Source organism: Melanostigma gelatinosum (assembly GCF_949748355.1).
Source record: "Melanostigma gelatinosum genome assembly, chromosome: 23".
In the NCBI taxonomy this organism is placed as follows: Eukaryota; Metazoa; Chordata; class Actinopteri; order Perciformes; family Zoarcidae; genus Melanostigma; species Melanostigma gelatinosum.
Genome location: NC_136656.1, coordinates 7,181,795 through 7,207,474, shown reverse-complemented (window position 1 = coordinate 7,207,474; position 25,680 = coordinate 7,181,795). Strand labels below are relative to the sequence as shown.

General features: G+C 45.8%; 1 long non-coding RNA gene across 1 annotated transcript; it reads left to right on the top strand.

Moving 5' to 3' along the window:
* Nucleotides 1–22,122: 22,122 nt before the first annotated feature.
* Nucleotides 22,123–23,612, top strand: LOC306796718. Its single transcript, XR_013773071.1, has 4 exons — nt 22,123–22,239; nt 22,821–22,885; nt 22,985–23,130; nt 23,226–23,612. It is a non-coding gene; the product is annotated as an uncharacterized lncRNA (long non-coding RNA).
* The last annotated feature ends 2,068 nt before the right edge of the window (nt 23,613–25,680 follow it).

Below are 25,680 nucleotides of genomic sequence, written 5' to 3'. Positions count from 1 at the left end.
TTATGTAATCATGCTGTGTTCTGGGATATATATTTTAGTTTGTACAATTTCTGTCAAAACATTTACAATGATCACAATACACAATCTTTGAGGAATTGAAATCGTCTCTTGTGTGATGTTTTGCAATTTTGGTGGGTAAATACAAAATGTATCAAGTCATGTTTAATGTAAAATAACATTGAAGGCAGGATTGGTAATCTTGAGCAACTAGCAAGAGTACGCTAGATTAAAAAAATCATCCAGCCGATAAACCCAGCACAATGTTGCCATGCCTTTTCCAATGAAAGTAGCAAGCAACACCAGCTCTAAAAGTTGCTACATCTCGCAAGAAAGTCGCAAGTTGCCACCACTGACAGCCCGTCCCTTCAGGCCTTCCTCAAAAGTCACTTTACCAAAATTAGCATTATGAACGCGAACATATAATGAACGTAAACAACAAACATGGTGATTGTTAGTACTCTCAGTTGTCAAGCTAGCAGCTTGTGGAAGACTCGGTGACGAGCCATTTATGTAATGGCTCTCACCAAAAAGAAGCATTTAAAAATACAGTTATGTTGAAAAAGACGTAAGGCTATGAAGGCAAATCACTGTCAAAATCCGAGAGCGCAAATGAGATCCATGCGTGCACGAAAATCAAACAGCCGCACGCGTATTTTACTTTGACGAGCGCTTTTACGTCACTCCGCGAGCAAAATTCACTCTCGCACTAGCAGAATTCGTGTATTGTATTATCTACACCAATAACTCCAAATATATAGAATATTTGTTCAATATGTTATATATGCAATTCTTATTTGTCATAACTCACCGTATCACTCGTCGAACTTCTTTCAACATTCACGTAGTTAGAATGCACCAGGAAACAGTTTCACAGGACAAAAGCTGGAAGTGTGCCATGACACTGAGTCAAGAAATTGACAGCACTATATCCTAAGATCTGACTTGTCGCTAAGGTGTCACAACATTGAGGCAATCATAACAACCACACCTATTTAGGCTGTATGCTCCAGATTGACTTTCATAGCCCAGTATGATCATGAAACAAGGATTAAAGTACATTTGGTGTGGTATTAAAATGGCCTTTAAAAGTCTGACATTTAACATGGTGAACCTTAGAGAAACTCTGTCAATGCACCTGCACTTTACTTATATTTCAACAATATGCTGCAATTGTTATCATGAAGGTTTTAGGTTGGAGGAAAAATACTGGTAGACGTTCACCATTTATTAGATTATCTGATTCATACTAGTCCATATCGACACTTACTCAGAAGAATATGAGGAAATTAAGCTGGGATGCTTTTATTTTGATGTGTCCATATTCACGTTGTTGTTTTATATTTTAAAAGTATAAAACAGTAATGTGAATGTATTGTATCATCTATGGACATATTTACTCCAATGACTCCAAATATAAAATATTCATTCAATATGCTTGATTATGTCATTCTTTTTCTTTTCTCTTGCATTTTTTTCCCATTGCATTACTACTTCACTGAAATCTATATTCATTTGTTTGTCATAACTTACGGTACTGTGTTGTATCACTGGTGAAACTTCTTGTAATGTTCAAATAGTCGACTCGAATGCATCAGGAATTTGTTTCTCGCAACAAACAAAGACAGTATGCCTTCATACCGAGCCAAGAAACTGACAGATTGAAAGATGATAGCGTGCATCTTATGATTTGGCCATGCGAAGATGTTCAGCATTTTCTGCCATGCTGAAAAAAAGGTTTGGCCTATGACTCACAACATTAGCCTTTATTCTGTTGCAATACAAAGGACTTATGTCAGCCTGGTTGATGGTTGTGTAAAGTTGCACAGATTGTTTAGGGCAGTTCAAGGGCAGTTTCCTCACACAGTGCTCAATCTGTTCAAGTATTCTGCTGGTTGAATTTGTAATATGTACAGTATATTCCATTGGCTCTAGCCTGTAGATCTTATGGAGAATAGTATAAAGACACTAAACTATGGGAAGAAAAACCTACCTCAGTGAGATGTTATAAAATGGGTGGACTGGCTTTTAGTTTTGATTCTGAAGACTTGACATGGTTTCTTGTTGCGTTTGTACTGCATTGGATAGGAAACTGAAATGAGGTCTTATAAATGATAGCCACTCTCCCGAATTACTTAGATTTCTGAATTTGCTGGTAATCTTCAAAATGTTGTGATGGATCTACTGAAGTGTTTTGCATGTACGTCAATTATAATCAAATACAATGTGGTTGTTATGATTGCTGTATTTTGTCAGAATGTCACATTGACAAACATTTTGTACATTATATTGAAACATAGATGAGTTTCGCAAGTGTGAAAGTTGCATTTAATTTACTTTTAATTTATTTTTAGTTGTGTTTTTAATCACAGTTGTTTCAAAGTATAAAATCGAGTATAAAAACTCTAAATATAAAATGAACGGTATCCCCATCCGCACTTTTGGAACACAATGCATAAAACTGTGTTTCATGGGGCAGGTGGGCCTTTGGTACTGCTAAAGTTGCTATTCCCCTACTTGGCACAGGTTTCCTGTGTGCTTATGGACCATTGGTGGACAACAAGGGCCACTGTCTGATAAATGCTGTGACCTTTCTTATCCATGTACAATTTGTGGAACTGACTCTACCAGGCTGCCTAACATGCTTTCAGCTGCTGATGAGTTTCTTCGCCTGCTGGCCGAGTTCCCAGACCTCTCGCACCCCACTTCCTCGTCCTCCACTGTCAACCATGGGGTGGCACATCACATCTCTACCACTGGCCCACTGGTACATGCCCGGGCCCGGCGCCTAGACCCAGCAAAGCTCACCATCCACAAGGCCGAGTTCGACATCATGGAGCGACTTGGCATCATTCGGCACTCCAACAGTCCGTGGGCTTCACCCCTGCACATTGCACTAAAGCCTGGTGGCGGGTGGCACCCGTGTGGAGATTACCGCCGCCTAAACGAGGCAACGATCCTGGACCGCTATCCGGTTCCGCACATTCAGGACTTTTCTGGCCGCTTGTCGGGTGGTGTTGTGTTTTCTAAAGTGGACCTTGTACATGGTTACCATTCAAATCCTGGTTCACCCGCAGGACATTCCCAAGACAGCGCTGACAAGTCCTTTCGGCCTGTTTCATTTTTTGATGATGCCGTTTGGACTCAAAAATGCAGCGCAGACTTTCCAGCGTCTAATGGATACTGTGCGGACCTGCCTTTCCCGTTTGTCTACTTAGATGACATCCTGGTTGCCAGTTTGCCAGATGGAGAATTTCCCCTGTGCTTGTACATTTCTACTGTGACTTAGTTCATGTGCCTTACTCACTAACAAAACTATATATGTGACATATGATTGTATACCTAGCAAAATGGTAACGGGACCATATGGGGTATTTCTGCCTTTGCTTTGATAAGAGGAAGCAACTGAATGGGGGTGCAGTTTAACCAGAAAATGTTTAGGTGTGAAGATTCCCAGTGGTAATCAAGGGTAATAAAGAGATCTCGTTGTTTGACAAGGCTCAGAGGGGGAAGGAGATGACTGGAGGGGTCAATGGGGAGCTTGAACCTGCTGATCAATTGTTACAATGTAAATACCTGCTGCTGCTGCGACCAGGAAATTGAGATTTTGTTGCACTTTGGTTCCTCTTTAAAATGTCTACAATATCAACTCAAGATGGTTGATGTTAAAATATCACATTTGAGAAACGAACACAAACTATCTAGCACATTAGCCTACACCTGAAATTTAAACATAATATCAAATGAGTGATGCTAGTTATGTCCAGCAAACATATATTTGTAGAGTCATGAATTAAAAAATACCAACCGGTTCTTCTAATTTCATCTGACAGATGCTAAGGTTACCTTGATTTGGTGTTTCAGCTCATCGAAAATGTGTAGTAGGCTACCAGCCACAGCTTGGGGTTGCCAGATCCTCCGGTCTGATATCCCCCACATGTCTCTCCTTCACTCTTTATCAAAATAGCCTACTTTTGCACAAAACACTCAAAGCTGGCAACTTGGCATAACGCTATTTTACTGCTTAATGAAAAAATTACAAGATATCAGAAGGTAAGAGAGAAAGTGAGAAAGAACCAGTGATTTAACACAACATTATATTCAACAATAGGCCAAAGTATTATTTAAAAAAATACAGTAGGTCTACATCTTATTAGCAGAATGAACTCCCAACACAACATACCTAATGCATCATGTATAACTTGTCCTGTGACTTTAATAAGTGCTGTTTGCTGCATCATTGCTGTTGTTAAATGTCTGCCTATTAGGCGTATGATTATTGTCTTTAGTCTGAATTAAGAATAACTTGACTCACAGTAAACTTTATGTGACTGAGGAGCAAACCTACATTGTATAACAGTTTGATTGTTTTCTGAATTCTTATTGTGCGGTTTCGGAAATACGAGACAGAGTTCTGCCATAAATCAACATGTACGTCACAGGATTGTCAACACTGTTTGATTTGATCACGAGGAAGTGCAATTCAAAAATACACAGGGATAGAGTATGTAGCCAAAGACGTCACTGAAACTAAAAGGAATGCATCTTGATAAGACATTTAAAAAAAGAATAGCAGAACATGTCCCAACCAGCTAACTGATGTATTGACACATCACCGTCACAGGAGAGTGTTCCCAAATGACTATTACCTGTGTCACTAAACCTCATTGTGATGGAAATGCTTTGAGAAACCGGTTCTACCGCATATGAAAAACAATATCCTTGCCAGCCTGAACTGAACCCTTCCAAGTAATCTGAAACATTTACACAAATCCTCCCAGAATAGACGCCTGGTTTGTTAGGGGAGAATTATCCAACATCTTTCACTGTTAATGCCTGTGAATAAGAAATTAATTTAACATTTACGGCATGTCAAGTGTTGTGGAAATTTATCATATGGTTATTTTAGTTATAACTTGTATTGCTTAAACCTGCATAACCCTGTTCTCACGAAAAGGGTGGGAACCTGGCCTTGGTGGCTGCAGTGGCCAACAACATCTGTGAGGGGGAGGGTGAAGGGAGGGGAGATGAGATAACTCGCATATATACTCTGTTTTGGTTTTTTATTGTTGTTAGACCTCCGAACCATCCGTGGAGAAAGAGCTCGATCCATTCAGCTCAATTTTGATTGAAGTGTCTGTTTATTAAATATGTTTTTGATACTTTAAGAAGTTTCTATCGTGATTATTTCTCACTGGGAGGTTAAAAAGATTTTTTTCACATCAAGCTCAATATCGCCACACATCTTAGGCTAGTTTTGTTTTTCTAGATTTCTCTTTTAACTGGCTCAGCTCCACTCTTAAAACACTGGCACAAAATATGTTTTCATGGCAACACATATCTGTCAACTTAAAATGAAGTTGCATTTCGGCAGATACATTGATCTCTAGTGATTGGTGAGCGAAAATTTTACCTCAACCCACAACCCAAATTAGTGTGGAGTGGAGGCAATATCAGACTGAAGATGGAAACAGAGTGCAACGAGTTGACAATTCTGTTTGATATCAGGCGAGGAAGAACGAGCACCATTTTATCGTTTTATGATGCCTCTCAAGAGAATTAATAGTTGACAAAATACACTTTGTATACTTCAACTTCAGTTTACTTGTTTTCACCAAAAACATATGCTGCAATAGTTCATTTCTATTGATATTTAGGGTGGAAAAAAAGTACAAGTACAAATTTATAATTCGTTAAAAATAGTGATTTAAGACAAACATAAAAATGACACTTTCTTGGAAGAATATGAGGAAATAAAGATGAGATGCTTTCCTGATATGTCAATATTTACAGTATATATATATATATTATTGCTTTGTACTTTAACTGTATTGTATCATGTAATCACATATTTACTCTGATAATTTCAAGTATGTTTTAATGGGCTTTCTGTCCCTTGTATTTCTTCCTGCTCCATCACCGTGTCACCAGTATCTATATTTATATTTTTGTTTCACTGTCATGCTGGAAAGTCTTCTTTCAACATTGTCATAGGTGGAACATAGCTGCACCAGTAATTCACAGGACAAAAGAAGGGAGTGTACCATGCTACTGAACCAAAACACTGACAGATTGACAGCTGCAATTCAGAATATGCTTTGTTTTGTCTTCATGGCAGGGTTTAATAAAAGACATCTATGACTTACGTCATTAGCCTTCATTCCGTTTCAATATATAGGCCTCAATAGATGTGGACTGTCACATAAGGAGAAAGGTTTGCAACATCACAGATGTGAACTGGACTGAATTACAAGACACTGAAATAGTTTAAAATATTGAAAGCAGAAAGAGAGGGGCAATTTATAACTTTTCATCTTATTTCTCATCCTTTTGGGTAAGTACATTCTTAAATCTGTTGATAATACTGTCCGGACATTGGTCCATCCAAACTAAAAGAGGGTTTGTTGCTAGATTGGATCGTGCGTTCAGGAGGCAATTTAATCTTTTTTTGTCAGCACCATGAGACCTTGAGCAAACACTGTACTAGTGTTACCTAAAGTATTAGGAAGCTGATTGACCCATATCGGGCAAGTGCCAATTTAAGCAAAAGCTTCAATAAATTTAAATAAATACATTTTACTTTGGTTCATCCACCAATCCATTTTATGCCGCTTATCCAGGTTGAGGGTGCATTCATTTAATTAATTATATCGCTAAGAATCAATTTTCTATCGCACTGAGAAGGCGTACACTATAAAACGCAGATCGGCAGAGATCTTTTCCAGACGTGGTTTGTGTGCGAGTAATTGCAGAACTGCGGCAGTGTGTGGTTGATTGCGTGCAGCGTAATGTCTCAGGGAGACATCGATTAAATCTCCTTTACTTTTTTGACTGTATAGATATAATCTGTGCATTCAGTACACTAGCCCTTGTATTTAAAGAAAAAGAAAAGTAACGAAGTTCATTATTAGGCTCCAGACTTAAACAGGGTGAGCAGGTTTGGGAAAAGGAGTTGATATTTTAACTTTAGTGTTATTGCTCCTTTGGTCTTTGACAGGTGCCGTGGTGTGCTTGAGCGAGTGTGTGTGTGTGTGTGTGTGCGTGCGCGTGTGTGTGAGAACGTGTGTGTATTTGGAAGCTAGCATTTCTGTCTTTTTTTTGAGGCTTTTCTTCAACACACACCAGAACATCATGTTGTGGTTGAATTAAAAGGGATCACTGATTGAACACTGATCTTTGGCTGTTCGTAGCCACATATGGACCAGAGAATGACACATGACTGTAATTATGAACAGTTTAAACTGACCCATGTTTTTATATAAATATATAAAAAGATATGACTGCAGGGTATTGATAACGTATAGATACTTCTGTTTGCTGCTGCCTTTAATTGAACCGCATTCAATTAATATATCAATCAATTTCTTGCATTTCTGCATTTTACTACTGAATTTTTATTTCTTACACTGTTTCTTTAATTGTTTTTAAATCTCGTTTTCTTTTGCCTTATGTTATGATGCTTTTAATGGTTTTATGTGAAGCACTTTGAATTACCTTGTTGTTGAAATGTGCGATACAAATAAACTTGCCTTGCTTTGCCTTGAGAAGTACAGATATAAATTATTTTACGTTGCACTCTCCCAACTGGTTTTCAACCATACTTCGGGCAGTAAATCAAGAAACAGGCATGAACAACATGCCACAATTAGTCATTTCAAAAACTCTGTTTCATTTATTGATATTGAGGTTGGAAGAAATATATATATATATTCACAATATATTTCATACTTCATATTTCCTACTGGAGCATAATGATGTCACCAAGTGACACTGTTAGTGTCTGAAGTAAATATTAGAAAATAAAAATGAGATGCTTTTCTTTTTATGTGTAATAATAATATCATTGTTTTGTACTTTGATTGTATGATCATCCATTTATATATTTACTCAGATAACATATACAAACATATAATATTTATTCAACATGTTTGTTTGTGCAAAAACATTTTCTTGCATTTCTTCCCGCTCCACATCACTAGAAATGTATATTCAAGTGTTTGTCCTCACGTAAATTCCTTTCAATGTTTAGGTGGAATGCTCAGGAATGGAATGGAGGATGCCATTATACTGAAATTATTTATCCTGAAATTTGGTTTTGTACCTTGCTGTGCTGCAAGATCTACGATTTACATTATTAGTTTTATTTTGTTCCAAAATAAAGACCTTAATGAATGTAGACTGTCACGTGGCATTTAAGGTTTGCAATATCACAGATACCAATCTGTGCATTCCAATTTTCAGGAGGGAGTTTAATCCTTTTTTGTGGTGTTTCAGTCAGCACCACCAGACCAGGAGCAAACATGGTTGCTACTGATACGTTGTATAGGAAGCTCATAATCACCTTTGTTTCAATCGGAATGATGCATCATTTCACATGTTAAAAGTTACAACATGTGATATTTTTAAACTAACATAACATTTTTGTAATACTTTGTGATATCCTGCTTCAACGGTTTGTCTTTGGCTGATATCCTAGTTTATTCCCCAATGAAAGGTGTTATTTCAAAGATGTTTCCTCCATCTCCATGGTTGGTGTAACCTTTCTTTTGGCAGCGTGGTAAAAATGCACTGTTTAGGTACAACCACATGAGCATCCTGCACTGTAAATCCGAAGAGTACAACTCACTCATAAGACTTATTGATCGAGCTGATAAAAAATAAGTATAGATCTTTATCAAAAATATGATACAGTGTTGTTCGTGTAATCTCTTTTACTGTAAACAGTAGCACAGATTGTTGCACCTGCCTGTTCAAGTACTCTGCTTTTTGAGGTACTGCAAGTAGACATGTATATTCCATTAGCTCTAACCTAGATAATATGTTTTGAAAAATAGATACAAGTAATTGAATGTGGAATATGAGAAGCAATTTGTCAGTGACGTGTGAAGAAACAGGTGGACTTTTTCAGGCAGGGTTCAGTTTTAGCAAAACACTGAAAACCTGACATGGTTTATTTTTTTCTCTGTATTGCTTTGACTTTGGGAGACTGAAATTAGGTCTTGAGAAGGGAACTTGGCGATTTGCCAAAACAAATTGGAAGCCACTATTCTGAGTGACTTGAATTTGTAAAATGTTTGGTAATCTTGTTAAATATCATCTGTTCAAAGATAAACACAAGAGGGGGGATATATACAGAAACATGTGTAATGCTGCTGATATTGCTTTATCTATTTTAAAAGTAACAATTGCGATATGTAATATTGTAATCATAGAGCAAATCATAGAGCAATCATAGAGTCATAGAGCAAAACCTTTTGACATGCTGTGTCTGAAAAAACTGTATTGTTTGATTTTATAGATTCAGAGTAAAAAACGAAATGGATGTCGGACAGATAGTATCGATTTTCCTGATACTGATAGGTAAGTTGTTTGACATTGAATCCATCGCTTTTAAAAGTTAATGATCAATTAAAGTTAAAAATTTGTAGCAAAGTAAAAAATAATTTGAGGTGGAGTTCCTGCCGACATCTCATCAAATGTTTCTTTTTGATCAGTGGATTATAACCTGAAGATCATGATAAGTTTTGATATTCATTTTAAATTGTTTTACTTTTGTCACGGCACCTACAACAGCCACACCTACAACAGCCTCAACAACAGCTGCACCTACAACAACAGCTGCACCTACAACAACAGTTGCACCTACAACAACAGCAGCCCCAACAACAACTGCTACCCCAACAACAACTGCAGCCCCAACAACAACAGCTGCCCCAACAACAACTGCTTCCCCAACAACAACTGCTGCCCCAACAACAACAGCTGCCCCAACAACAACAGCTGCCCCAACAACTACTGCTGCCCCAACAACAACTGCTTCCCCAACAACAACTGCTGCCCCAACAACAACTGCAGCCCCAACAACAACTGCTGCCCCAACAACTACTGCTGCCCCAACAACAACTGCTTCCCCAACAACAACTGCAGCCCCAACAACAACAGCTGCCCCAACAACAACTGCTGCCCCAACGACAACTGCTGCCCCAACGACAACTGCTGCCCGAACGACAACTGCAGCCCCAACAACAACTGCAGCCCCAACAACAACAGCTGCCCCAACAACAACTGCAGCCCCAACAACAACTACAGCCCCAACAACAACTGCAGCCCCAACAACAACTGCTGCCCCAACAACAACAGCTGCCCCAACAACAACTGCAGCCCCAACAACAACTGCTGCCCCAACAACAACTGCTTCCCCAACAACAACTGCTTCCCCAACAACAACTGCTTCCCCAACAACAACTGCTGCCCCAACAACAACTGCTTCCCCAACAACAACTGCTGCCCCAACAACAACAGCTGCCCCAACAACAACAGCTGCCCCAACAACAACTGCAGCCCCAACAACAACTGCTGCCCCAACAACAACTGCAGCCCCAACAACAACTGCTTCCCCAACAACAACTGCAGCCCCAACAACAACTGCAGCCCCAACAACAACAGCTGCCCCAACAACAACTGCTGCCCCAACAACAACTGCAGCCCCAACAACAACAGCTGCCCCAACGACAACTGCAGCCCCAACGACAACTGCAGCCCCAACGACAACTGCTGCCCCAACGACAACTGCAGCCCCAACGACAACTGCTTCCCCAACGACAACTGCTGCCCCAACGACAACTGCAGCCCCAACGACAACTGCAGCCCCAACGACAACAGCTGCCCCAACAACAACTACAGCCCCAACAACAACTGCTGCCCCAACAACAACTGCTGCCCCAACAACTGCTTCCCCAACAACAACTGCAGCCCCAACAACAACTGCAGCCCCAACAACAACTGCTGCCCCAACAACAACAGCTGCCCCAACAACAACTGCTGCCCCAACAACAACTGCTTCCCCAACAACAACTGCTTCCCCAACAACAACTGCTTCCCCAACAACAACTGCTGCCCCAACAACAACTGCTTCCCCAACAACAACTGCTTCCCCAACAACAACTGCTGCCCCAACAACAACAGCTGCCCCAACAACAACAGCTGCCCCAACAACAACTGCAGCCCCAACAACAACTGCAGCCCCAACAACAACTGCTGCCCCAACAACAACTGCAGCCCCAACAACAACTGCAGCCCCAACAACAACTGCAGCCCCAACAACAACTGCAGCCCCAACAACAACAGCTGCCCCAACAACAACTGCTGCCCCAACAACAACTGCAGCCCCAACGACAACAGCTGCCCCAACGACAACTGCAGCCCCAACGACAACTGCAGCCCCAACGACAACTGCTGCCCCAACGACAACTGCAGCCCCAACGACAACTGCAGCCCCAACGACAACTGCTTCCCCAACGACAACTGCTGCCCCAACGACAACTGCAGCCCCAACGACAACTGCTGCCCCAACGACAACTGCAGCCCCAACGACAACTGCAGCCCCAACTACAACAGCTGCCCCAACAACAACTGCAGCCCCAACAACAACTACAGCCCCAACAACAACTGCTGCCCCAACAACAACTGCTGCCCCAACAACTGCTTCCCCAACAACAACTGCAGCCCCAACAACAACTGCAGCCCCAACAACAACTGCAGCCCCAACAACAACTGCTGCCCCAACAACAACTGCTGCCCCAACAACAACTGCTGCCCCAGCAACAACAGCTGCCCCAACAACAACTGCTGCCCCAACAACAACTGCAGCCCCAACAACAACTGCTGCCCCAACAACAACTGCAGCCCCAACAACAACTGCTGCCCCAACAACAACAGCTGCCCCAACAACAACTGCAGCCCCAACAACAACTGCAGCCCCAACAACAACAGCTGCCCCAACAACAACTGCAGCCCCAACAACAACTGCAGCCCCAACAACAACTGCTGCCCCAACGACAACTGCTTCCCCAACGACAACTGCTGCCCCAACGACAACTGCTGCCCCAACGACAACTGCTGCCCCAACGACAACAGCTGCCCCAACGACAACTGCAGCCCCATCGACAACTGCTGCCCCAACGACAACTGCAGCCCCAACGACAACTGCTTCCCCAACGACAACTGCTGCCCCAACGACAACTGCAGCCCCAACGACAACTGCAGCCCCAACAACAACAGCTGCCCCAACAACAACTGCAGCCCCAACAACAACTACAGCCCCAACAACAACTGCTGCCCCAACAACAACAGCTGCCCCAACAACAACTGCAGCCCCAACAACAACTGCTGCCCCAACAACAACTGCTTCCCCAACAACAACTGCTGCCCCAACGACAACTGCAGCCCCAACGACAACAGCTGCCCCAACGACAACTGCAGCCCCAACGACAACTGCTGCCCCAACGACAACTGCTTCCCCAACGACAACTGCTGCCCCAACGACAACTGCAGCCCCAACGACAACTGCAGCCCCAACGACAACAGCTGCCCCAACGACAACTGCAGCCCCAACGACAACTGCAGCCCCAACGACAACTGCAGCCCCAACGACAACTGCAGCCCCAACGACAACTGCTGCCCCAACAACAACAGCTGCCCCAACAACAACTGCTGCCCCAACAACAACTGCAGCCCCAACAACAACTGCTGCCCCAACAACAACTGCTTCCCCAACAACAACTGCTGCCCCAACAACAACAGCTGCCCCAACAACAACTGCAGCCCCAACAACAACTGCAGCCCCAACAACAACTGCAGCCCCAACAACAACTGCTGCCCCAACAACAACTGCAGCCCCAACAACAACTGCTTCCCCAACAACAACTGCAGCCCCAACAACAACTGCAGCCCCAACAACAACTGCAGCCCCAACAACAACAGCTGCCCCAACGACAACTGCTGCCCCAACGACAACTGCAGCCCCAACGACAACAGCTGCCCCAACGACAACTGCAGCCCCAACGACAACTGCAGCCCCAACGACAACAGCTGCCCCAACAACAACTGCAGCCCCAACAACAACTACAGCCCCAACAACAACTGCTGCCCCAACAACAACTGCTGCCCCAACAACTGCTTCCCCAACAACAACTGCAGCCCCAACAACAACTGCAGCCCCAACAACAACTGCAGCCCCAACAACAACTGCTGCCCCAACAACAACTGCTGCCCCAACAACAACTGCTGCCCCAACAACAACTGCTGCCCCAACAACAACAGCTGCCCCAACAACAACTGCTGCCCCAACAACAACTGCAGCCCCAACAACAACTGCTGCCCCAACAACAACTGCAGCCCCAACAACAACTGCTGCCCCAACAACAACAGCTGCCCCAACAACAACTGCAGCCCCAACAACAACTGCAGCCCCAACAACAACAGCTGCCCCAACAACAACTGCAGCCCCAACAACAACTGCAGCCCCAACAACAACTGCAGCCCCAACAACAACTGCTGCCCCAACAACAACTGCTGCCCCAACAACAACTGCTTCCCCAACGACAACTGCTGCCCCAACGACAACTGCTGCCCCAACGACAACTGCTGCCCCAACGACAACTGCTGCCCCAACGACAACAGCTGCCCCAACGACAACTGCAGCCCCACCGACAACTGCTGCCCCAACGACAACTGCAGCCCCAACGACAACTGCTTCCCCAACGACAACTGCTGCCCCAACGACAACTGCAGCCCCAACGACAACTGCAGCCCCAACGACAACAGCTGCCCCAACAACAACTGCAGCCCCAACAACAACTACAGCCCCAACAACAACTGCTGCCCCAACAACAACAGCTGCCCCAACAACAACTGCAGCCCCAACAACAACTGCTGCCCCAACAACAACTGCTTCCCCAACGACAACTGCTGCCCCAACGACAACTGCAGCCCCAACGACAACAGCTGCCCCAACGACAACTGCAGCCCCAACGACAACTGCTGCCCCAACGACAACTGCTTCCCCAACGACAACTGCTGCCCCAACGACAACTGCAGCCCCAACGACAACTGCAGCCCCAACGACAACAGCTGCCCCAACGACAACTGCAGCCCCAACGACAACTGCAGCCCCAACGACAACTGCAGCCCCAACAACAACTGCTGCCCCAACAACAACAGCTGCCCCAACAACAACTGCTGCCCCAACAACAACTGCAGCCCCAACAACAACTGCTGCCCCAACAACAACTGCTTCCCCAACAACAACTGCTGCCCCAACAACAACTGCAGCCCCAACAACAACTGCAGCCCCAACAACAACTGCAGCCCCAACAACAACTGCTGCCCCAACAACAACTGCAGCCCCAACAACAACTGCAGCCCCAACAACAACTGCTTCCCCAACAACAACTGCAGCCCCAACAACAACTGCAGCCCCAACAACAACTGCAGCCCCAACAACAACAGCTGCCCCAACAACAACTGCTGCCCCAACAACAACAGCTGCCCCAACAACAACTGCAGCCCCAACAACAACTGCTGCCCCAACAACAACTGCTTCACCAACAACAACTGCTGCCCCAACAACAACTGCTGCCCCAACAACAACTGCAGCCCCAACGACAACAGCTGCCCCAACGACAACTGCAGCCCCAACGACAACTGCAGCCCCAACGACAACTGCTGCCCCAACGACAACTGCAGCCCCAACGACAACTGCTTCCCCAACGACAACTGCAGCCCCAACGACAACTGCAGCCCCAACGACAACTGCAGCCCCAACAACAACTGCAGCCCCAACAACAACAGCTGCCCCAACAACAACTGCAGCCCCAACAACAACTACAGCCCCAACAACAACTGCTGCCCCAACAACAACTGCAGCCCCAACAACAACTGCTGCCCCAACAACAACAGCTGCCCCAACAACAACTGCTGCCCCAACAACAACTGCAGCCCCAACAACAACTGCAGCCCCAACAACAACTGCTGCCCCAACAACAACTGCTTCCCCAACAACAACTGCTGCCCCAACAACAGCTGCCCCAACAACAACTGCAGCCCCAACAACAACTGCAGCCCCAACAACAACTGCAGCCCCAACAACAACTGCAGCCCCAACAACAACTGCTGCCCCAACAACAACTGCAGCCCCAACAACAACTGCTTCCCCAACAACAACTGCAGCCCCAACAACAACTGCAGCCCCAACAACAACTGCAGCCCCAACAACAACTGCAGCCCCAACAACAACAGCTGCCCCAACAACAACAGCTGCCCCAACAACAACTGCTGCCCCAACAACAACTGCTGCCCCAACAACAACTGCTGCCCCAACAACAACAGCTGCCCCAACAACAACTGCTGCCCCAACAACAACTGCAGCCCCAACAACAACTGCTGCCCCAACAACAACTGCAGCCCCAACAACAACTGCTGCCCCAACAACAACAGCTGCCCCAACAACAACTGCAGCCCCAACAACAACTGCAGCCCCAACAACAACTGCAGCCCCAACAACAACAGCTGCCCCAACGACAACTGCAGCCCCAACGACAACTGCAGCCCCAACGACAACTGCTGCCCCAACGACAAGTGCTTCCCCAACGACAACTGCTGCCCCAACGACAACTGCTGCCCCAACGACAACTGCTGCCCCAACGACAACTGCAGCCCCAAGGACAACAGCTGCCCCAACGACAACTGCAGCCCCAACGACAACTGCTGCCCCAACGACAACTGCAGCCCCAACGACAACTGCTTCCCCAACGACAACTGCTGCCCCAACGACAACTGCAGCCCCAACGACAACTGCAGCCCCAACGACAACAGCTGCCCCAACGACAACTGCAGCCCCAACGACAACTACAGCCCCAACAACAACTGCAGCCCCAACAACAACTGCTGCCCCAACAACAACTGCAGCCCCAACAACAACTACAGCCCCAACAACAACTGCAACCCCAACAACAACTGCTACCCCAACAACAACAGCTGCCCCAACAACAACTGCTGCCCCAACAACAACTGCAGCCCCAACAACAACTGCTGCCCCAACAACAACTGCTTCCCCAACAACAACTGCTGCCCCAACAACAACAGCTGCCCCAACAACAACTGCAGCCCCAACAACAACTGCTTCCCCAACAACAACTGCAGCCCCAACAACAACTGCAGCCCCAACAACAACTGCAGCCCCAACAACAACAGCTGCCCCAACAACAACTGCTGCCCCAACAACAACTGCAGCCCCAACAACAACTGCTGCCCCAACAACAACTGCTTCCCCAACAACAACTGCTGCCCCAACAACAACAGCTGCCCCAACAACAACTGCAGCCCCAACAACAACTGCTGCCCCAACAACAACTGCTTCCCCAACAACAACTGCTGCCCCAACAACAACTGCTGCCCCAACAACAACTGCAGCCCCAACGACAACAGCTGCCCCAACGACAACTGCAGCCCCAACGACAACTGCAGCCCCAACGACAACTGCTGCCCCAACGACAACTGCAGCCCCAACGACAACTGCTTCCCCAACGACAACTGCTGCCCCAACGACAACTGCAGCCACAACGACAACTGCAGCCCCAACAACAACAGCTGCCCCAACAACAACTGCAGCCCCAACAACAACTACAGCCCCAACAACAACTGCTGCCCCAACAACAACTGCTGCCCCAACAACTGCTTCCCCAACAACAACTGCAGCCCCAACAACAACTGCTGCCCCAACAACAACTGCTGCCCCAACAACAACTGCAGCCCCAACAACAACTGCAGCCCCAACAACAACAGCTGCCCCAACAACAACTGCTGCCCCAACAACTGCAGCCCCAACAACAACAGCTGCCCCAACAACAACTGCAGCCCCAACAACAACTACAGCCCCAACAACAACTGCAGCCCCAACAACAACTGCTGCCCCAACAACAACTGCAGCCCCAACAACAACTACAGCCCCAACAACAACTGCTGCCCCAACAACAACTGCTGCCCCAACAACTGCTTCCCCAACAACAACAGCTGCCCCAACAACAACTGCAGCCCCAACAACAACTGCTGCCCCAACAACAACTGCTTCCCCAACAACAACTGCTGCCCCAACAACAACTGCTGCCCCAACAACAACTGCAGCCCCAACGACAACAGCTGCCCCAACGACAACTGCAGCCCCAACGACAACTACAGCCCCAACGACAACTGCTGCCCCAACGACAACTGCAGCCCCAACGACAACTGCTTCCCCAACGACAACTGCTGCCCCAACGACAACTGCAGCCCCAACGACAACTGCAGCCCCAACAACAACAGCTGCCCCAACAACAACTGCAGCCCCAACGACAACTACAGCCCCAACAACAACTGCTGCCCCAACAACAACTGCTGCCCCAACAACTGCTTCCCCAACAACAACTGCAGCCCCAACAACAACTGCAGCCCCAACAACAACTGCAGCCCCAACAACAACTGCTGCCCCAACAACAACTGCTGCCCCAACAACAACTGCTGCCCCAACAACAACTGCTGCCCCAACAACAACAGCTGCCCCAACAACAACTGCTGCCCCAACAACAACTGCAGCCCCAACAACAACTGCTGCCCCAACAACAACTGCAGCCCCAACAACAACTGCTGCCCCAACAACAACTGCAGCCCCAACAACAACTGCAGCCCCAACAACAACAGCTGCCCCAACAACAACTGCAGCCCCAACAACAACTGCAGCCCCAACAACAACTGCTGCCCCAACAACAACTGCTTCCCCAACGACAACTGCTGCCCCAACGACAACTGCTGCCCCAACGACAACTGCTGCCCCAACGACAACAGCTGCCCCAACGACAACTGCAGCCCCACCGACAACTGCAGCCCCACCGACAACTGCTGCCCCAACGACAACTGCAGCCCCAACGACAACTGCTTCCCCAACGACAACTGCTGCCCCAACGACAACTGCAGCCCCAACGACAACTGCAGCCCCAACAACAACAGCTGCCCCAACAACAACTGCAGCCCCAACAACAACTACAGCCCCAACAACAACTGCTGCCCCAACAACAACTGCAGCCCCAACAACAACTGCAGCCCCAACAACAACTGCTGCCCCAACAACAACTGCTGCCCCAACAACAACTGCTTCCCCAACAACAACTGCTGCCCCAACAACAACTGCAGCCCCAACAACAACAGCTGCCCCAACGACAACTGCAGCCCCAACGACAACTGCTGCCCCAACGACAACTGCTTCCCCAACGACAACTGCTGCCCCAACGACAACTGCAGCCCCAACGACAACAGCTGCCCCAACGACAACTGCAGCCCCAACAACAACTGCAGCCCCAACAACAACTGCAGCCCCAACAACAACTGCTGCCCCAACAACAACAGCTGCCCCAACAACAACTGCTGCCCCAACAACAACTGCAGCCCCAACAACAACTGCTGCCCCAACAACAACTGCTTCCCCAACAACAACTGCTGCCCCAACAACAACAGCTGCCCCAACAACAACTGCAGCCCCAACAACAACTGCAGCCCCAACAACAACTGCTGCCCCAACAACAACTGCAGCCCCAACAACAACTGCTTCCCCAACAACAACTGCAGCCCCAACAACAACTGCAGTCCCAACAACAACTGCAGCCCCAACAACAACAGCTGCCCCAACAACAACTGCTGCCCCAACAACAACTGCTTCCCCAACAACAACTGCTGCCCCAACAACAACAGCTGCCCCAACAACAACTGCAGCCCCAACAACAACTGCTGCCCCAACAACAACTGCTTCCCCAACAACAACTGCTTCCCCAACAACAACTGCTGCCCCAACAACAACTGCTGCCCCAACAACAACTGCAGCCCCAACAACAACAGCTGCCCCAACGACAACTGCAGCCCCAACGACAACTGCAGCCCCAACGACAACTGCTGCCCCAACGACAACTGCAGCCCCAACGACAACTGCTTCCCCAACGACAACTGCTGCCCCAACGACAACTGCAGCCCCAACAACAACTGCAGCCCCAACAACAACTGCAGCCCCAACAACAACTGCAGCCCCAACAACAACAGCTGCCCCAACAACAACTGCAGCCCCAACAACAACTACAGCCCCAACAACAACTGCTGCCCCAACAACTGCTGCCCCAACAACAACTGCAGCCCCAACAACAACTGCTGCCCCAACAACAACTGCAGCCCCAACAACAACTGCAGCCCCAACAACAACAGCTGCCCCAACAACAACTGCTGCCCCAACAACAACTGCTGCCCCAACAACAACTGCTGCCCCAACAACAACTGCTGCCCCAACAACAACAGCTGCCCCAACAACAACTGCAGCCCCAACAACAACTGCTGCCCCAACAACAACAGCTGCCCCAACAACAACAGCTGCCCCAACAACAACTGCTGCCCCAACAACAACTGCTGCCCCAACAACAACTGCTGCCCCAACAACAACTGCTTCCCCAACAACAACTGCTGCCCCAACAACAACAGCTGCCCCAACAACAACTGCAGCCCCAACAACAACTGCAGCCCCAACAACAACTGCTGCCCCAACAACAACTGCAGCCCCAACAACAACTGCTTCCCCAACAACAACTGCAGCCCCAACAACAACTGCAGCCCGAACAACAACTGCAGCCCCAACAACAACAGCTGCCCCAACAACAACAGCTGCCCCAACAACAACTGCTGCCCCAACAACAACTGCTGCCCCAACAACAACTGCTGCCCCAACAACAACTGCTGCCCCAACAACAACTGCTGCCCCAACAACAACTGCAGCCCCAACAACAACTGCTGCCCCAACAACAACTGCAGCCCCAACAACAACTGCTGCCCCAACAACAACAGCTGCCCCAACAACAACTGCAGCCCCAACAACAACTGCAGCCCCAACAACAACAGCTGCCCCAACAACAACTGCAGCCCCAACAACAACTGCTTCCCCAACAACAACAGCTGCCCCAACAACAACTGGTGCCCCAACAACAACTACAGCCCTAACAACAACTGCTGCCCCAACAACAACTGCTTCCCCAACAACAACTGCAGCCCCAACAACAACAGCTGCCCCAACAACAACTGCAGCCCCAACAACAACTACAGCCCCAACAACAACTGCAGCCCCAACAACTGCTGCACCAACAACAACAGCTGCCCCAACAACAACTGCAACCCCAACAACAACTGCAGCCCCAACAACAACTGCAGCCCCAACAACAACTGCTGCACCAACAACAACAGCTGCCCCAACAACAACTGCTGCCCCAACAACAACTGCAGCCCCAACAACAACTGCTGCCCCAACAACAACTGCAGCCCCAACAACAACAGCTGCCCCAACAACAACTGCAGCCCCAACAACAACTGCAGCCCCAACAACAACTGCAGCCCCAACAACAACTGCAGCCCCAACAACAACTGCTGCCCCAACAACAACTGCAGCCCCAACAACAACAGCTGCCCCAACAACAACTGCTGCCCCAACAACAACTGCAGCCCCAACAACAACTACAGCCCCAACAACAACTGCAGCCCCAACAACAACTGCTGCCCCAACAACAACTGCTTCCCCAACAACAACTGCTGCCCCAACAACAACTGCAGTCCCAACAATAACTGCTGCCCCAACAACAACAGCCCTAACAACAACAACTGCTGCCCCAACAACAACTGCAGTCCCAACAATAACTGCTGCCCCAACAACAACAGCACCTACAACAACAGCACCTACAACAACAGCTGCAGCTACAACAAAAGTTGCACCTACAACAACAGCTGCAGCTACAACAACAGTTGCACCTACAACAACAGTTGCACCTACAACAACAGCCTCACCTACAACAACAGCAGCACCTACAACAGCCGCACCTACAACAGTTGCACCTACAACAGCAGCACCTACAACAGCGGCACCTACAACAACTGCAGCACCTACAACAGCTGTACCTACAACAGCCGCACCCACAACAGCTGCACCTACAACAGCAGCACCTACAACAGCGGTCTTGACTTTCAGATCTGTGAATGTCGTTTTTATACCTGCTTTTAACGATCCATCATCTGAAGCTTTCAAAAATCGATCCGAAATGGTAACGACAGCGGTAAGTCTCACACTTCAAATAAAACCTGCTGGTTCAATTACTGAATTATTTTATCACAGAGCTTAAGCACCCAATCAAAGGACTGAAAACTTACTGGAGAGTATACATACTCAATATAAAAAGTCACATATTCAAATTTCCAGAAGGAATTAATGAAGGAGACATTAAGGGGACCAACAAACTGAATGGCCCTCCGCTCACTCCTACCGGAAAGCGTAAGCCGGCGATTACAAAACCGCGGCTCACATTACTGCAGACTCACTAGCATGTCGGAAAACTACATGACCTCAACCAAACATAAAAACGCTCCCTGTAGAGCCAATATTTGATTTGTGGGCTAATGTATAAACACTGTGTTGCAATACGGCAAACTCCGTGGGGAGGATCCATTCCCTATATAGGCATGAAGGGCTCATTCTAAGCCAACAAAAACACATTCTTAGTTAGATTCATAGTAACAGCTGATTTCAGACAAAACTCATGAAATATAGTTATGCATGATTTATTTCATTTCTACTCATAGATCCCCCGCAAACCTACACACTGGTTGTTTAAATACAACTTCATTTCTGTTTCTGCAGCTTGATCGTGTGTACAAAAGAAGATTCCCTTCCTCCTTCCGCTCCTCAAGAGTGGTGAGATTCAGGTATTATATTGAGAGATACAGTTTTACAATTGTTACAATTCAATAATAGTGGCTTAAATCGAACACATCAAACTACATTTTTTGTTTCTCCTTCTGCAGAAATGGATCTATCATCAATGATGTGGAACTTGACTTTAACACGACATCTGCTCCTGATACAACTGTGATTAAAGAAGCATTGATGGAAGCTCCAGACGTCGCCGAATTGACCATTGACCCCACCTCAATCACTGTAACTGCCGCATGTAAGCAATTATGAGTGCTACATGATCAAAAATGTCAAAAGTTGCACAAATGTTTGTCAAACTAATGGTTTGTTTCACTGCCGCACCTTCAACAGCAGCAAATACAACAGCAGCACCTACAACAGCAGCACCTACAACAGCCGCACCTACAACAGCTGCACCTACAACAGCCGCACCTACAACAGCTGCACCTACAACAGCAGCACCTACAACAGCGGCACCTACAACAACTGCAGCACCTACAACAGCTGCACCTACAACAGCCGCACCCACAACAGCTGCACCTACAACAGCAGCACCTACAACAGCGGCCTTGACTTTCAGATCTGTGAATGTCGTTTTTATACCTGCTTTTAACGATCCATCATCTGAAGCTTTCAAAAATCGATCCGAAATGGTAACGACAGCGGTAAGTCTCACACTTCGAATAAAACCTGCTGGTTCAACTACTGAATTATTTTATCACAGAGCTTAAGCACCCAATCAAAGGACTGAAAACTTACTGGAGAGTATACATACTCAATATAAAAAGTCACATATTCAAATTTCCAGAAGGAATTAATGAAGGAGACATTAAGGGGACCAACAAACTGAATGGCCCTCCGCTCACTCCTACCGGAAAGCGTAAGCCGGCGATTACAAAACCGCGGCTCACATTACTGCAGACTCACTAGCATGTCGGAAAACTACATGACCTCAACCAAACATAAAAACGCTCCCTGTAGAGCCAATATTTGATTTGTGGGCTAATGTATAAACACTGTGTTGCAACACGGCAAACTCCGTGGGGAGGATCCATTCCCTATATAGGCATGAAGGGCTCATTCTAAGCCAACAAAAACACATTCTTAGTTAGATTCATAGTAACAGCTGATTTCAGACGAAACTCATGAAATATAGTTATGCATGATTTATTTCATTTCTACTGATAGATCCCCCGCAAACCTACACACTGGTCGTTTAAATACAACTTCATTTCTGTTTCTGCAGCTTGATCGTGTGTACAAAAGAAGCTTCCCTTCCTCCTTCCGCTCCTCAAGAGTGGTGAGATTCAGGTATTATGTTGAGAGATACAGTTTTACAATTGTTACAATTCAATAATAGTGGCTTAAATCGAACACATCAAACTACATTTTTTGTTTCTCCTTCTGCAGAAATGGATCTATCATCAATGATGTGGAACTTGACTTTAACACGACATCTGCTCCTGATACAACTGTGATTAAAGAAGCATTGATGGACGCTCCAGACGTCGCCGAATTGACCATTGACCCCACCTCAATCACTGTAACTGCCGCATGTAAGCAATTATGAGTGCTACTTGATCAAAAATGTCAAAAGTTGCACAAATGTTTGTCAAACTAATGGTTTGTTTCACTGCCGCACCTTCAACAGCAGCAAATACAACAGCAGCACCTACAACAGCTGCACCTACAACAGCAGCACCTACGATTGCAACTGCAGCTGCACCAACTGAAGCAACGACAGCTTCAAGTGGAAGCCATAAGATGAGTCTCATCACCGCATCCTGCCTTGTAGTGTTGTCATGGCTACTGTCTAGCCAACAATAGCATTAGTGCTGATTTCCATTTGACTTTACATCAATACATGAATGCCATCACTGGTATGAAAAATGACTTTGTTGTCAGTAAAAATCTAAGATTCTTGTCGTCGAAGTCTTTTACATCTTCGGATAAACTTACTTACTGTCAAATTAATCAAAAAGTAAAACTAGCCACACTGGAAATCACTTTCACCCTTGTTTGAAGGAAGTTATATCAAAGGTAATGGTATACATGTGTCAAAAATAATGCACTGTCAATTTTCATATTTATAGAAAGTGTATTTATGTAATCATGCTGTGTTCTGGGATATATATTTTAGTTTGTACAATTTCTGTCAAAACATTTACAATGATCACAATACACAATCTTTGAGGAATTGAAATCGTCTCTTGTGTGATGTTTTGCAATTTTGGTGGGTAAATACAAAATGTATCAAGTCATGTTTAATGTAAAATAACATTGAAGGCAGGATTGGTAATCTTGAGCAACTAGCAAGAGTACGCTAGATTAAAAAAATCATCCAGCCGATAAACCCAGCACAATGTTGCCATGCCTTTTCCAATGAAAGTAGCAAGCAACACCAGCTCTAAAAGTTGCTACATCTCGCAAGAAAGTCGCAAGTTGCCACCACTGACAGCCCGTCCCTTCAGGCCTTCCTCAAAAGTCACTTTACCAAAATTAGCATTATGAACGCGAACATATAATGAACGTAAACAACAAACATGGTGATTGTTAGTACTCTCAGTTGTCAAGCTAGCAGCTTGTGGAAGACTCGGTGACGAGCCATTTATGTAATGGCTCTCACCAAAAAGAAGCATTTTAAAATACAGTTATGTTGAAAAAGACGTAAGGCTATGAAGGCAAATCACTGTCAAAATCCGAGAGCGCAAATGAGATCCATGCGTGCACGAAAATCAAACAGCCGCACGCGTATTTTACTTTGACGAGCGCTTTTACGTCACTCCGCGAGCAAAATTCACTCTCGCACTAGCAGAATTCGTGTATTGTATTATCTACACCAATAACTCCAAATATATAGAATATTTGTTCAATATGTTATATATGCAATTCTTATTTGTCATAACTCACCGTATCACTCGTCGAACTTCTTTCAACATTCACGTAGTTAGAATGCACCAGGAAACAGTTTCACAGGACAAAAGCTGGAAGTGTGCCATGACACTGAGTCAAGAAATTGACAGCACTATATCCTAAGATCTGACTTGTCGCTAAGGTGTCACAACATTGAGGCAATCATAACAACCACACCTATTTAGGCTGTATGCTCCAGATTGACTTTCATAGCCCAGTATGATCATGAAACAAGGATTAAAGTACATTTGGTGTGGTATTAAAATGGCCTTTAAAAGTCTGACATTTAACATGGTGAACCTTAGAGAAACTCTGTCAATGCACCTGCACTTTACTTATATTTCAACAATATGCTGCAATTGTTATCATGAAGGTTTTAGGTTGGAGGAAAAATACTGGTAGACGTTCACCATTTATTAGATTATCTGATTCATACTAGTCCATATCGACACTTACTCAGAAGAATATGAGGAAATTAAGCTGGGATGCTTTTATTTTGATGTGTCCATATTCACGTTGTTGTTTTATATTTTAAAAGTATAAAACAGTAATGTGAATGTATTGTATCATCTATGGACATATTTACTCCAATGACTCCAAATATAAAATATTCATTCAATATGCTTGATTATGTCATTCTTTTTCTTTTCTCTTGCATTGTTTTCCCATTGCATTACTACTTCACTGAAATCTATATTCATTTGTTTGTCATAACTTACGGTACTGTGTTGTATCACTGGTGAAACTTCTTGTAATGTTCAAATAGTCGACTCGAATGCATCAGGAATTTGTTTCTCGCAACAAACAAAGAGAGTATGCCTTCATACCGAGCCAAGAAACTGACAGATTGAAAGATGATAGCGTGCATCTTATGATTTGGCCATGCGAAGATGTTCAGCATTTTCTGCCATGCTGAAAAAAAGGTTTGGCCTATGACTCACAACATTAGCCTTTATTCTGTTGCAATACAAAGGACTTATGTCAGCCTGGTTGATGGTTGTGTAAAGTTGCACAGATTGTTTAGGGCAGTTCAAGGGCAGTTTCCTCACACAGTGCTCAATCTGTTCAAGTATTCTGCTGGTTGAATTTGTAATATGTACAGTATATTCCATTGGCTCTAGCCTGTAGATCTTATGGAGAATAGTATAAAGACACTAAACTATGGGAAGAAAAACCTACCTCAGTGAGATGTT